Source organism: Amblyomma mixtum, chromosome 2 (genome assembly GCF_055824585.1).
Source record: "Amblyomma mixtum isolate Tamu chromosome 2, ASM5582458v1, whole genome shotgun sequence".
NCBI classification, from domain to species: Eukaryota; Metazoa; Arthropoda; class Arachnida; order Ixodida; family Ixodidae; genus Amblyomma; species Amblyomma mixtum.
Window position 1 is genome coordinate 242,610,148 of NC_143013.1, and position 16,190 is coordinate 242,626,337.

Here is a 16,190-nt window from a genome sequence, read left to right on the forward strand (position 1 = left end):
GATGTGTCCGCAGGGAGTAGGACGCACTAGTGCACATTTCCCTCGACGATCAGGTGGTGATTGTTATGGCCTTCTATTCGCGGTAGAGCAAACGGATCCCGAGCATTTACCTCTCAGGGCACGCATGTTCAGCACTTGGAGCCCTGCCAACTGCTACGGGAAGCGGAGATACTGATCAGCAGAGGAGAAAGCAAAAACAAGACTACTAGAAAACCCAGTAAAGCGGCTGACTGTATGCTATCGCGTGCAGCCTCGTCGACGTTGCACGCTTCGGTAACGTTAAGACATCTGACTGGTCGCTCAGGTTTCGCTCGACACACAGAGCAGCGTAGCCGCGTCCAAGTGAGGGCCGCAGACGGAGCATGATGTCAGCCGAACTGCGTCATTAAGCCTGCGTGCATTTTACCGATTCATCAGCACTCTGTTTTGCACGGATTAAGAAACAGATAACCACAGAGAATTCCGCAGCTTCCCGGCATATCACAGGGTTGGGCAACTGCTGCGACAGACACTTTGACAGCAGTGAGCTTCGGTTGAGCAAACTGTTCATCCCGACTCCCTGTCTTCCGCCCCTGCTTTTAAAGGGACACTGAGGAGAGCACTATTAATATTTTTTTTGTGTTTCCCCATATGTATGGGGCACAAGCAAATCTTTTATGCAAGCTCAACACAGGAATAATCAGCCTTGTATAAAAACCAATTGCTCCCTTCACCTTAAAGGGACAGTGAGGAGAGCTCTATTAATATTTTTTTAAAGCAAAATCCGATAGTTCGGCATGTCATGGCTTTGTTGCCACTTGGCCGGCAGCGAAAGATGCATTTATTTCTAAGAAATTTGGATTCGAAGTTGAAAAAGTTTTTCCCGCCGCTCTGATTCAAACTTGGGATTCTCCTATGACGACACAGGACTAAGTGACGTGTTACATGAAGTGCGCATGACGTGCCGCAGACTCCGTGATTTCTGGCGGCCAGTAGTGCGGCCTAGCAGCAGCCGAAAAGAAAGCTACCGCCGGCCGCACGTTGAAGGCATCTATCGGCTATTGCGGCAGTCGCTACAGTCGCTTCGATTACGTTTGCACTGGCGTTTTGCCAGCGTTACGATGGATCTCGTTCTCGAAGTCGTCAACGAAGTTCTCGCAAATAGACACCTTTAGCATACCGTGTACCTTGTTACCGCTAGTGGAATAGGCGCTGATTGGTCCCGATGCTTCAGGAGCGCGCGTAGCTGCCGGGCACGTGGCGCCATCTGGCGACGTCAAGGTCATTTGCGCATGCATTGGCTGTGCCTCAGGGATTTGTGGCTTCTCGGGTCCTAGAGTTCTAGCAACACTGTTTTGTTATATGACGTCATGACGCTTGTACTTGCGAGTTTGGCCTGTGGCAGCGATACCTGTATTCTGGTTCTTGCTCTTTTCTACGTTACAAGAGCTTTGTTGTCAGTATGAGTGGCGTTTTTGTAATCAGGAGCTGGTATTCTGTCGATACAAGCCAACTTCAATTTCTCCTCAGTGTCCCTTTAACGATGCCCGCATTGCCCCGAAAGTCATGCATGCAGAAAGTCGCGCGACGGAAAAGCAACGACATATGCGTTGATACACGGTAAGCAGCACCAAGAGAGCCGCAACAGTACGTGACTTGAATATACGCTCATCGCAAACGCCTGTGTTCAATACCGACCAGCGTTTCCTGGCTTTTTTTTTGTCATGTTGCTTTGCCTTGTTAGGTTCTTTAGCCACTCTAGTGTGTCTTATTTTATAATATTCTTTAGCTTTCCGCGGTCGTCATTATTCATTCAGGATGCGTTTTTCACGAGCGCATGAGAAATTCAAGAAGAGGTTTGTAACTGGCCGTCAGTTACAGCCGTATCAGTACTTAGAATTTCCTGGCGCTGTGGAGCTTTCTTGTTGTCATGTTGCTTTGCCTTGTTAGGTTCTTTAGCCACTCTAGTGTGTCTTATTTTCTTATAATATTCTTTAGCTTTCCGCGGTCGTCATCATTCATTCAGGATGCGTTTTTCACGAGCGCACGAGAAATTCAAGAAGAGGTTTGTAACTGGCCGTCAGTTACAGCCGTATCAGTACTTACAATTTCCTGGCGCTCTGGATGAATAAATTTTGGCCATATCGTGTGCCTTTTAAGAGTCACACATCCTTGACGCATGCGCTACAACGCTTATCAGTACGCGCTACTCCATGGCGCACTGGGCAACCTATAGATACCCACGCTGCGGTGGCCATCGCTGCTTGCTGCTTCAGAGCAGATGGGAGAGAGAAGTTCACGCGACACGTGAGCTGTGTAGTGACGGGCACGGGGTAAGAAATGTTTCTTACACCGTTGTGACAGGTACTGCTGGACGCTGCAGTGCGCGCGCCAAGTGACTTTTCAATGGAGCGCGAGATGGCAAACATACTGTTGACCCACAGCACTGGAGGTAAGCGCGTTTTCGAAATTCTAGAAACTGATACGGCTATAACTATCATCACCATCATCAGCCTGACTACGCCCACTGCAGGGCAAAGTCGGCGTAGTCGGCCCTTATCTCTTCAATTAACCCTACTCTGTGCCAGCCGCGGATGTCCTATTCCCGCAAACTTCGTCATCTCACCAGCCAACCTTAGAGTTCCTGTATATGCTACCAAAGGTAGCAGAGTTGCGCGTCTGTTTTCCCTCGCCGCTCCGAACGCCATTCGTCGAGAGGCGGTCACGTGATTTTCGTGACGTCGTGTGTTCTACACTCTGCGGAAAAGCTGACTTCACAGGTGCAGCGCCGAGCGAACCCTTGTCTGCTCGACGCGTCATGTGAGCCCGCGCTGTCGGCTACATTCATGTGTTTTCCGTGCACACCTGTGGCGTCAGGTTTGGTGTTCTGCAGTGGCAGTGACGGGCGCAGTCGTCAGCTATGACTGGGTGCAGTGCGCCAAACTGCAGCAACCGCACGGGAAACGGCAAAGCGTTTTACGCAGTGCCATGTGGAAGGTCGGCGGCCGAAGTGCGTCGGCGCCTGAAGTGGCTCTTGAGGATGAACCTCTCCTGTTTTCGGCTGTGAAAGGCTTACAGTATTGATAAATAAATAAAAATTTCTAACATGTTCCAAGATCTACCAGTGCCATCACAACCAACATTTGCCTGTTTCGACAGCGAAATCAGAATTGCATTGGTAAAAACATTTTTCATGTGTCGACATTTGCTTACCTTGAACAAATCACTAGTTTTTTTTCTAACTTACACACACTATCAAATAAGGAACAGGCAACGAAAATCTTGTTTGTCTATATCTTTCACTTAGTGTCCTTTTATGGATACTAGTTCGAGCCTATACCTGTCCCTCGAAGCAGTATTTGTAGCATATCACTGCATTAAAATTGTGCAGAATTTACAGTCTGCATCTGCAACTTTTTGGCCCTTCACTAGGGCAGGCTCTGCTTACTCTGCTGCTGCTTCGAGCCTTCTGTAGTGATGGTTCGAGGTGAAATATAAGGGACAATGAATGTTCAAGAACCAAATTCCATGCAAAGTTTTGCTACATTTCGATGCAAGTCTCACCTACATAAACATTTAATTTGCCTATGCAGCCGCTGCGTGGCTTAGTGGTTACAGCTCTCGGCTGCTGACCCGAAAGACGCGGTTTCGATCCCGGCCGCAGCGGTCGAATTTCGATGGAGCCGAAATTCTAGAGGCCGTGTACTGTTCCCTGTCATAGCCTGAGTCGCTTTGGGCAGTTAAACCCCCTAAACCATTTGTCTGCGTATGCTATAAAGTACTGCTCTTAGTAAAAATGCCCTTAAGATCCATCTGACAAGGATTAAGTGAGAGATGTGAGGATAGGCTAGGCAAAAATCGCATGTAAACAAGTGTCGCAAATCTTGATGCCGCAAATAATTTCAGCTAGAAGACAGCAAATCAGCCTATAACCTCTGCTTTAAAAAATCCAGGAGTCGCGAAATGTTTTCATACTGCGACCTAAGCCGAATCTACGAAGAAGGAGTACAAAAATGCAAAGCGGAACATTAAATTAGCTTTTCCGAGCAATAAGGATGAAGTAGGCAGGAAAACCTACCACAGTAATCAACAACTATTGTAATTTAATAACTAAGTTGAAACGATAGTGCTTTTTCATAAAAAAATGAGGAAAGTTAAATAATATCTACGTGCAAGAGTACTTTCAAGGTCCTTTAAAGATCCGGCCTATGACTGCATTTAGCAACGGGGGGTACATTTTGTGAAATGTGTTGGGCAAGCAATTGAGTGTTAATTTTTTCGTTATGTCAGATTCGCCTCGTTCAATGCATTGGCGTTGCTTTACTCTGCTTGCCTACAACAAGCTGCACAATTATTTTACTGTGGTTCTAGAGAGATGTGTTTTCGTATTTTCCGCGCATAACTCGTCCAGAACACTTGTGCTTGTTGTGAAAAAAGCAATTCATCGCTATACACTTTTCCTTCTTAAGACGTGCACGCAGGAAGACAGGATGGGACAGACGCTGTCTTATCTGGAACGGAACTGCTTGTTCTTCTGAAATTGCTGGTTCCAGAAGAAAAAAAAAATTCGCAGGCTGTTGCCAGTCTTTTTTCGTCAGTTTGTCATGATTACGATTTGCTGTTAACTTTTGGCGATTTTTTTTTCCATGCTGTATGCACGCCCTTGGAAAATCACAGATTAGTTTTCAGCGTTACGTTTAGAAACTTGCCATCAAGTCAATCTATTTAAAGGAGAAAGAAAAAAAGCCTAAGCGCCCTACACAGCGAGCTACGCAGCCCCTGTACGTACGAGAACTGGCTTTCCTGCACAGCTTGGAACATGATGGCGGACCTTCGCGTAACTCTGCTCCCTGCGGGAGCATATACAGGAACTCTAGCCAACCTGACCTTCTGGCGCCCCCTGCTATGCTTGCCTTCGCATTACATGCCCTGCGGGCGCCCATTTCTTCCTCTTGATTTCGACTAGGGTCTCATTAGACACCTTTAGCATACCGTGTTACCGTTACCGGTACCGGAGTACCGGGAGCCCGCGCGCAGCCAATGCGCATGCGCAGATAGCCTTGACGGCGACAGATGGCGCCACATACCGGGCAGCTGTAGAGTTCCTGTAGCGGGAGCATATACAGGAACTCTGGGCAGCTGTGCTCGCGCCCGCAGCGTCGGAACCAATCAGCGCGTACTCACTGCCAGTGGGCGGGTTCACGGTACTCCGGTAACGGTAGCGGTAACACGGTACACGGTATGATAAAGGTGTCTATCAACCCATGTTAGTTCCCTCGCACACACTGACCGGTTCCGGTCTCTTATCGTTGCACCAATTATTTTCCTTTCCATAGCTCGCTGCGTGGTCCTTAACTTAAGCTGAGCCGTTTTCGTTATCCTCCACATTTCTGCCCCATAGATGAGTACTGGCGAGATAAAGCGCTGTTGTATACTTTTCTCAAGAGGGATATTGGTAAACTGCCATTCATGATCTGAGAGAACCCGCCATATGCGCTTCACCCCAATCTTCTCCCTGTCATTTCGCTTTCGCGGTTCGGACCTGCGGTCACTATCTGCCCTAAGTATACGTGTTCTCTTACTACTTCCAGCACCTCGCTACCGATTGTAAACTGCTGTTCAATTCAGAAACTATTGGCCATTACTTTGGTTTTCTGCATGTTAATTTTTAGCCCCATCGTTCTGTGCTGCCTGTCTAAATCACTGATCATGCTTTTTAGTTCATCTCCTAAGTGACTTCGCAAGCCAATGTCATCAGTGAATCAAAGATTTCTAAGGTATTCTCCATTAACTCTTATCCCCAGCTGTTCTCAATCCAACCTTCTGAACACCTCCTACAAACAGGCTATAACTAACAGCCAGTTACAAATCTCCATTTGTATTTCTCGTGCGCTCGTGAAAAACGGATCCTGAATAAGTAATGACGACCGCGGAAAACTAAAGAAAATAAATTTAAAAATAGGATGACCTGAAGTGGCTAAGCAACCTAACAAGACAAGCAAAACGACAAAAGAAAACCTCCCAGTGCTGGATGCAGGAAAGTAAATTGCAACGCAAGCCATTCGTAGCCATTGTTCTTTCTAGGATAAACGTCCCCAACCGGGCATGACGTCACTAAATATCACGTAACCTTTGACATCACAGTATGACGTCACATTTTTTTTGCCCAATCAGCGTTTCCAGCCTACCTAGCCGCAAACGCTTGTAAACGGACACCGCCGCCTTCTGAAGAAAGGGCTGCATAGGACGCACCTGAGGAAAAGAAGTTGTCTGCACCTTCGTCCCCGTCGATAGCTCAGTTGGTAGAGCGGTGGACTGTAGAGGTATCGTGCTACTAACATCCATAGGTCGCTGGTTCGAATCCGGCTCGACGGAGTGCTTTTATTTTTAAATTTAAATGCATACTCGCTTAGTGCCGTATAGTTCCCACACTATTACCGCCAGCAACTGTCGCTGAGCCTCTCAATGTGCTTTGCTTTGTTAGATGCACAGCTGTAGGAATGCCACCGAGTAAGTTTCGGCAGCTGTACACAGCTCTCGCTTTGTCGCCTCTCTAGTATTTTTATCACGCCAAAATGCATGCGCTTTCGAGAAGCTTGCAGGCAAAGCAACCTCTCCAGTGCACGTAACTCGTCGAAACAGCCAAACTCTGTTGGGCCACAGTGCCGACGGTAACCACGTTTTCAAAATTCTAAAAACTGATAAGAATATTACTTAGGGCGGGCCAAACGCCTCTCAATAAATGAGGAGCCTAACAGGAATAGTTTAAAAGTTAACTATTCACTATTAGTTAAGCAGCCTGCTGTTAGCACGTCTTAGCTATATTCTGGTGTACTAAATCGCTGACAATGATGCACATCGCTGAAAAAAGCACTCTTTTAACTAAAAAACCCATTTTTAAAAATTCTGTAAAGTCTTAAAGTACAATAATATAAAAGGTGAAATATCCTGTATATGTGCAGCCGGCTTCTCCGTGCTAGTACGCAACAGCCGACTACAACCAGCTTGAAAGGAAGACATGCGCAGAAATAGGCAAACAGGAAACTGCATTCAAAAGAACGCCAAGGATAACAAACGTGAGGCCTTCAGGAGCATTAAATGTGGTGGTCAACTTCGAATGCTTTCTTCTCAGTATCGTCATTCCCTCCTGTTGCTCAATTTGTGCAACCGATTTCTTCAGGTCTGTTTCACTGATTTTGACCGCGTTTATTTTGTCGTACTCCAAGAACCGTACTACAGGTCAAGACATTCTTTGTTTTTAATTTTCAAGAGCTAAAAATTTCTTGCATGAAATCTTTTTCTTGCTACAGGCATGTCGACGGCAACTGCATCGCAAAAATTCAACACTAAAAAATTGTGTTATGTGAAAAAAAAATCATAGCATGTCCTAGTATGGTGCCTGTACAAACGCAATGAACGTTGGACTAGCTCTCTGAACCCTGCAGGCTTTCCACGAGATTCAGGGGAAAAATAAATTGCAGAAAAAAAATGTTCTTAAGAAATACTTTTGTGAGAGCAGTCAAAAATTTATTCCTAATAAGCCCAAATATTATTATGCAAATACATCAAGAACCAAACAAATTTCGCTGAAAGCCGCGTAAGCTACAGGGCACTGCGTTTTCCTGGTTGCTACACTGTCCCGAGACAATTTCACTGCAGTTCCTATATAAACTCATCCAATACATAACAAAGTAGCTCTTACATTGGAATTGTGGCAGCGTACACGCATGGTACGCCTGACATTTTGGCGTGAGCGGCACGGCGACTTGCGCGGCACGATGTCCGTGGCAGCTTCCAGCGCATTGCCCTAGGCCGACTACACACGATTTAATTTGTGTTGCTGTTCATGTAGTTTCATCGCCCCTGCGACGCGAACCCGATGGACCGAATGTACGAATACGAAACTATACGCCTCGAGAGACGGCACGTGAGCAGCGCTGTACAGGATACGCTTGCTCGAATTGGTTCCGAGTCTTTTGTTTTTGTCATCCACTTTTTTCTTCTCCTGTGCGGCTTAAAATGCACAGTTTGTAGATTACAAGACACGAGGATTGTGTCGGACCAAATGCTTAATTTAGAAATAATTCAGCAGAGTTCGACTTCTCATGGAGCCAAGCAATAAAGCAGCCGCTGCGAAAACGGGCATCGACAGCTGCTAATGCTATTGCGTCGCCACATCCAACATTATTTGGACAAACATTTTGGAATATTGGAAAATTGTAAGGTGCTGTTACGGAAATATTGAAGACAATGGTCCATTCTTCCGATGTGTAGCAATATCTTTCTTCTAAAGTTTTTCCATCGCTCGCATGGAGTCGTTAGAACTGCCATAGAAAACCAGTGGGGAAAGCTTTTTATGACCGAAAAAGTGTTAATAGGAAAAAAAAAATGCAAGCCTGTGCATGGGAGATCTGCGCACATATCGATCGGTGAAATCTTACATCATATGAAAAAATTGCGTTCATAAACTCTTTCCAGTTCAAAAACGCTTTTGTCCAAATTGTTGGGTATGCAACACATAATAGAATTAGGTGTCTCTGTGATTTTTTGAAGCTATATGTCTGGCGATTTCATCCCTTAATCGTTTCCTTCACAGGTAGAGTCCAGCAGGACCATCCATTGTAACAGGCACGTACTGCTATGGTGCCTTGGTATGTTACAGTGCCTAATCCCTCTACAAATGCACACAGAGCGTTCGACAGGCATTCGCGCGCCCCACCCGATAACAATAGATAGTTTTAGCAGCGCTGTACGGTAAACAGGGCAACTATACGGTAACTGCAATCGCATGGCAAATGTGATTAGGCAAGTCTGGCAACGGTAGCAACGGCAACGCGTGACCGTATTTGCCGCACGCACTTTCCTTCCTCCATGGCCGCACGGCTGCACGGAGGTGCTGAAGTTATCTGATGATTGTGGCGAAAAACACAACAGTCGCTGTTTGTTAGCTCAGAAAGTATGAGAGTATTAACACAACTTCCTCGTTCAGAACATGTCCGGCAGCCGTCAAAACGGTCGATTGTTAAGCGATTGTGTTACCAACCAGATGCTGATTTCGGCGCCTTGTGCATATGAAAATTGGTCCTGAGGCACGGATAGACAGTCTCACATCTCGGTGGATAGCTCAGCCACGCCGAGAGAGAAGATGAGGAGAGGGGAGCGAATGGAAGAGAGAAAGGGGCACACGGTGCTCCGGAAAAATTGGTACGGTTTTAACATAGTTAAACCGAGTAGACATGCGAAAGCAGCCTGGCTCATGGGTCGTCGGCACGTCTGGCAATGATATTGTAATCAGGTTAAGCTCTGATCGAGGCTAAGCTGATCTGATGCCTTCGCGTCTCCGATGGAAGACGACGATGTGCAATGCACAGCGCGAGAGTGTGTTGCTGCTTGTTTATTTTTTCCTGTTCATTTTTTGTATTTTTTTATTTACAATTTCATCTTTAATTCCTCTGACTTCTTACCCAATGTTAAATCATGGCAATCAAAGTTAAACCATTAGATTGGCCCCAGTTTACCTTCTTTCGGCTCTACTCACTGAACCCTGGCCTATCCCCCGTCGTGGGTATGTGCCATGCCACCAAGGCAACGACAACCTTAGGCGTGACCGGCTGCGGCGATAGCCTAATTAGCCTAATATGCCCACACTGAATTTGAACCGGAGTGGACACCTCCTAGTGCTGTACTCTTGATTGCCCTTCTTTCTAGTGCGTCGTTGCTTACGTGTGTCGTACGATGATGTAGTAGTGATGTGCCCTGTCTCGCGTCTTTTTTCGTGCTTGGTTGTTTAGGTGTGTCGTATTATGCATCAATTGTGTTGATTTGCGATTGTTTTCTTCGTGGTTTGTACATAGTTCATGTACAAAGAACATTGCTTCACTGCGACAAGTATCATGCTTAAAAAAAGGTGATAGCCCGGTGCTCTGGCGCAGCGGCCTGCGAAGCCGCTCTGTTCGCGCCGCCGCGGGTTCGACTCACAGTCGTGGACATTTATTATGCGAAGCATACTAGCCGCACAACCAAGCTCTTCCTTGCTGCGCCGCGCGCGGCCGCGTAGCTACCACTTGACCTACATCGGCGCACCACGTGATAAGACGTCACAACAGCTGTGAAAGCTGGGGCTCAACTCGTGCGCTCGCTTGCGGACGCGCAGCCTCCACCGGCGGCCTAACTCCCGCTCCTTCCGCTAGGGGCGCTGACGTCACAACAGCTGTGAAGGCTGGCGCTCAACTCGTGCGCTCACTTGCGGACGCGCAGCCTCCACCGGCGGCCTAACTCCCGCTCCTTCCGCTAGGGGCGCTGACGTCACAACAGCTGTGAAGGCTGGCGCTCAACTCGTGCGCTCACTTGCGGACGCGCAGCCTCCACCGGCGGCCTAACTCCCGCTCCTTCCGCTAGGGGCGCTGACGTCACAACAGCTGTGAAAGCTGGGGCTCAACTCGCGCGCTCGCTTGCGGACGCGCAGCCTCCGCCGGCGGTATGCTTCGCATCCTAGGCTTAACCATAAGCTAAGCCAGGCCATTTTTTTTCGTTTCTTTTTATTTGTACGTACACAGGTGGCAAGATTCTTGGTCGGTGTCGGTCAGCGTATGAGTGTTTTTACACTAATAGTTTCGACTACCTGGGGTTCTTTAAGCACTGACACCACACAGCAGTCGGCCGCTTTCCCGCGACCATGGTTGTAAACGCGTCCCAAGCAACCACAGATATCCGTCGGACGTACGAGCTAGATCCGAACGTCCTTTGCCGAAATCGGACGTCCGTCGGACGTACAAACACAATCCGATTTCGGATATCCGTATTCGTACATCCGCCGGACGTACGGACAGTGTCCACTTTTGTATATCCGCATGAGAGACGAGGTGTACGTCCGAAGGATGTAAGGCCGAGTATTTTCCCAGGCCATGAGTATGGACTTTTTTATTTCACAGAAAATTTGCGTCTTTCGTGTATGTATACTGTTTTATTTGCATCAGTTGGAGGGTTTGACGCGAAGATGTTTGTAAATTGGTGCGATTCCACTCCTACTTGCAGTGCAAGAGCCGCCAACGAGCTAAACTTATCTAAGAGGAGAAGCAGGTGTTGCAGAATTTTGCAAGAACTCAATGACTAGTTTTATATTTATAAAACTTCTCCAAATTAGTGGAGTTGTGCGACATGTCCACCGTTTTGCTAGCTAAACTTGCCATTGAAACCATTCGTAAGTATCAAAACTCCCGTGCATTCTGCTATCACCATCATCATAGATGTCAGTTCGCGGTCAGTCCAATCCAATCCATCAGTACTACGGCTCCGTAGCGCTGTTGTTGATTTGTCGCGTAGTGTTGTCTCGCAGAGCTTTATAGCTCTGTTATTATAATGTGTGGCTTTGTTCGGTCTGTGGACGAAAGTAGTATGTAACTTAAGCAATTCGAAAGATACGGGAAGTGCCTGAAGCTCTTCTGGAACACCGGAATCCCGTACTGCGTCGACCTTGGTTTAAAGAAGGCTTAGTGCACATGTGATTGCCTACGAAGGCATGTATCAGTACACTTCTTGGAACTTGCTTCTAGGACAATGCAGCATGCTCATATAACATTCGTTCACAGGACAGTGGGAGCAGTAAGCGCGAGGAGATGGCTTCCACAAGTGCGTGTTGTTCTCACACTTTCGGGAGCCTACATCACACAGCTTCGGGAGCCCTCAACTTGCGCGGCAATTCCCACTCCTCTTCAAAGTTGCGAGACAGAGTATTTTCACATCTTGTTAATTTTTAAGGCATCGCTAGGTTCACTGTGCTATATATAAAGAGTGACAACGCGCGAAAGGCAGACCATAGAAAGCACGTGTAGTTCGCAGTGGTTCGCAACGGAAGCTTTGCGGCTTTCTGTGCACAGTCGCGTACAGTGCTGCGCAGGTTAGTGCCCTAGGGCCCATGAGAATAAATAACAGATACCGTGTTCTGCAACTTTATCGGCACAGGTTTGAAAAATTCTCCCGCCGCAACCGTTGGCTCGTTTGTGGTGAAACTGCGCATAAAGCTTCCTTATTGTTGTCCGTTTTAAGGCATAATAAGTATAAAAGTGGAACTTACTAGGTTTGGTCACGCGAGATGCGAAACAAGAAGCACCTGTGTTGAGATCGAGCCGCCGTCATCGAATTTCTGCCGAAAGATACTTGTGGCGCCATCTGGCATCGCTGAAGGAAAGCGCCGCGACGGAAGCGCCGAGACGAGTGCTGCAACGAGCGCGGCGGCTTGCTTTGAATGCGTCGTTCGGGCCATGTCGTCTGCTTAAGCGCGTGAAATATTTTTCGGCCAACGCATTTTGAAAACTATCGTAAACAAATTAAATGACTTGACGGTGATTTACCAATAAAAGATATGTTCTCCATTGTCTCTTCGTATTTCTGCCGTCTGCTTTCGCGGCGCTTTCCTTCAGCGATGCCAGATGACGCCAGAATTATCTTTCGGCAGAAATTCGATGACGGCGGCTCGATCTCAACACGGGTGCTTCTTGTTTCGCATCTCGCGTGACCAAACCTAGTAAGTACCACTTTTATAGTTACTATGCCTTAAAACGGACAACAATAAGGAAGCTTTGTGCGCGGTTTCACCACAAACGAGCCAACGGTTGTGGCGGGAGAATTTTTCAAACCTGTGCCGATAAAGTTGCAGAACACGGTACATAGTCAAATATGGTGTGGAAAAGTGAGAGCTGTTATTGCCTTATACTTATTGAGTTGTTTGTTAAAGTGCATTGTCTGTTATAATTGCAGCATTAAACACTTCTATTAATTGGTTCCAATGTTTTTACTTGGGCTGCTGCATTGTGCCATTTGTTTCACATGACTGATGTTTGCCGCGTTCTTTTTATTTCAGAAATCCTGTGGGTGGGAAGATTACGGATGTGTGTCCCAAGCTTGCCACATTTGAAGAGTCACATTTAAGAAATTTTCCGAATATAACCCATTGCTCAGCTGATGTATCATCAACCACAATAAAATATGCGTGCTATGCATCAAATTGTTTTTGGTTTTATTGCATCGGGCGGAGTGAAAAAAGCACGCATGCACCATATATGCGAATATCCGAGAAAGATCCGCCAATGGACGTACTCAACTGGACGTCCGTCGGCGGGCGAACCGTATACCTTTGGCCACCTTTCGGACGGCCGACGGACGTCTACCGGCTGTTTGCGGATGTTCAGCGGACGTACAGAACATCCGAAACAGACCTCTGTCGGCCGTCCGAAGGATATCGGTGGTTGCTTGGGGTACTACTGCGTGTTTTTTTTTTTTTTGAACATTTTGAGGTGATAATCACATCGCTATCCTTAGGGTCCCCACGCTCCGACACAAAAATCTCTTTTCCTAAATAGCAAGCAGAAGTATTTAAAAAGACCAAAAAAACAAGAAACCGAAACTGAGTTTCGACCAAACGATGACGTCACGCCAAACCATTCTTGAAAATTACAGAGGAGACTGATGCCACCACCGGATAAAAGTCTAAACAATAGGCAGGCAATCGCATGGCGACGCCTCCAAGCTGGGAACTTCGTAAAACCGGTCTGGGCATATCCTGTTCATAGAGATAACAAAGAAAACGATAAGTACAAGCACTATGGGGCGAGAGGGACCCTCGACCACATAATCTGGGAATGCGCTAGCTCCGCAGGGGCTAACGAAAACATAAATTGTACAGAAACCTGCAGGAAGCCCTGCTGCGGAGCGAGGCCCCTGCTTCGCAGCAACAAGCCATCCGCCTGGCGGAAGAAGCCGCGAGGAATCAAGACTTCTTCGCCTGCTTCTAATCGCGGAGGTCCCGTCACCAAGGCCTGCGTGCCGGGGAGTAGGGGGGCTTCCTTATCTGGCGGAAAATAGTTATCTTCATCATCACAATAATAAAACCCATTGTGTGCGCACTGATTGTTTAAACTGGCGACTGCAAGAGTGAGCTTGGGCCATGTGTCTGAAATGACCAAAAGACAGCTCGAAATTTTGCCATCCAACAAACACTGGACGAATATCTAGGGCCGTGCGTCATGGAGGAAAAAAAACTGAGGAGGGAGCGTCCGGCGACAACCTTGAAGCATCGTCTTAAAAACTAAAGATATAGCAAAAAAAAGACAGTGTGTCCCCCCGTGATCGCACCAGGTGATAGCGTGCGGTAAAGTCTAGCCCCGCTGCGCGCGCGCATGCGCCGATTAGCGCGGCAGACTAACTGTAGATCAACTTCCTTGCTGTAGACGCCCGCGCCGCGGGTCGCGCATACGCGCGCACTAAAACATACCGGAATGAAAACATAAAGGACCGGCTCGGAGAGCGAAAAACTGAGGGAGAAAACGACTTCAAAACCCTCGGCTTGCGAACGCTGGCCGCGTGACGTCATGCTCCCTCCTTAGTTTTTTTTTCCTCCATGCCGTGCGTCCAGCGACCTCCGACACACACAAAGATGCCCGTAGAAATCTCCCGGATAGAGGACACGAAATGGGAAATTTTAAAATTCGTTTCAGCTGTAACAAAACATTGCCCTGCTGCAAAATTTGGCACAAAGGACAAAAAAACTGCAGAAACGTACCGTGAAAGTTTCAGTAGAATCAGAGGAGGTAGAAAAAACGCCGAAGTTGTCCTTTAACCATGCCATCGCGAGGGCTTAAACCAGTCTAGATCAGGGGCTCAAATTAGAAACACACAAATATATATCTGCAGAAAGCAGCATTTTTGCATCTTTGAGGCATGAAACCATTTAACACTGCTGCCAGGCATTGAAGTATTACTGGAGACCAAAAATTCATTGCCGACTTACGATATCTATACAGAACGCGTTGCAATAAATTAAGTTTTCTTTCAATTTTGTAGTGGATCAACTACATATATACAGTGTAGCGTTTCGGTAAACCAATTATTTTTTTAGTAATCAAATTACCAATAATCTGTTGCATTTTTTTTTTCCAAAAACAATTTAGAGAACCTGAACTCGATGACTAAGACTGGTGCAATTGTACGGAATCCCTCCGCATCAATGCTGGTTCACATGCGACTGAGCGAATTGAAATATTCAGCAGCGCGTCGCAGCAAAAATTTCCAACTTGTTGGAACCTCGTTGCTCCAGTCATCGCGTTTTCGCTTGCATATAAAACAGGCTTTAGGGCGACAGCGATCGAGCCGCGGATCAAGAAGCTGCGCACGCGAGGACGTCTGGGCATGCAAGCCACCTGCATTTGACTCTCCCCGTATTCCGCGCTTCACCTTCCACCCGGCACAACGGAATGCCGTGCTTAGTATACTTTGGATTTGTTCTCAGTGCGAATAACAGTGAAGCGCAGTGCTTTGCGTAACTTTTGTGGTGGTGCTCAAGGTTTTCGTATCTTAAAACAACACACTTGCCCCTGGCGTGAACGTCGAGATAGTCTTCAGTGTCGCTGTTCAGGTGTTCACAAAGAAACGTAATAATCACAGTTTATTTACCTGCAATTATTACTTTTCATGGGCTGCAATTGACCATTCAAAACATTTTCATTTCAGATGAATTAATTGTAACTGGAATCGCTTTCTTGTACCTGCTATGGGGTGAACATGGGCCGTTTACAATGTTTTGAAGAACATTGTTAACGCAATTGGACATCGTAATGTTTGTTCCCACCCCTTTTGCAATACCCCTCACCGGGGTCTTTGTCATTTGGAGGTTAAATTAATGTCAAAAGTCCTGCAAGAACGCATTTTGCTGGCAATCACATTTCAACTGAAGGAACTACTGGCTGGTATGTAATGAAGGCATGTATGGCTGGAATGTAAGAAAGTATGTAACGATACCTTCTGCTGGCACGACGCGTACGGTAGAACCATGGCGTTACGTTTCCGGCTGCCAGGCTGCTACGTTTACGGTTTGCGTGAGTGCCGCCCAAGCTCCCATAAAAAAAAAAAAAAGCAATACAGACCCAGCTGTTACGTCGCGATTGTGGCAGCGTTCCCACAAGCTACGCCGCGAATATCACTCCGCGATAGTGGTTTTCCTGTGCTGGCATTCTGACAGCTTGTTTAGCGCATGCAGAACATGCATCGGCTAAAGCGGAATTCAGGAATCCGTCGAAAACTTCCGGTGAGTTGCATCCACGCCGACGTCTCTTGCTGCGGCTTTTGGCGCTGTTCCATCGCCGGGCGTGAGCCGTCGAAGACGCGAAAACGAAACTATCTATGCCACGCGAGCAGCGCTTTACAACATACATAATTGC

At 47.1% G+C, this 16,190-nt stretch overlaps 1 non-coding gene across 1 annotated transcript; it reads left to right on the plus strand.

Moving 5' to 3' along the window:
* Positions 1-6,263: 6,263 nt before the first annotated feature.
* TRNAY-GUA (transfer RNA tyrosine (anticodon GUA)) lies at positions 6,264-6,354 on the plus strand. The gene is given in 2 exon segments: positions 6,264-6,300; positions 6,319-6,354. It is a non-coding gene; the product is annotated as a tRNA-Tyr (tRNA).
* Positions 6,355-16,190: the final 9,836 nt, after the last annotated feature.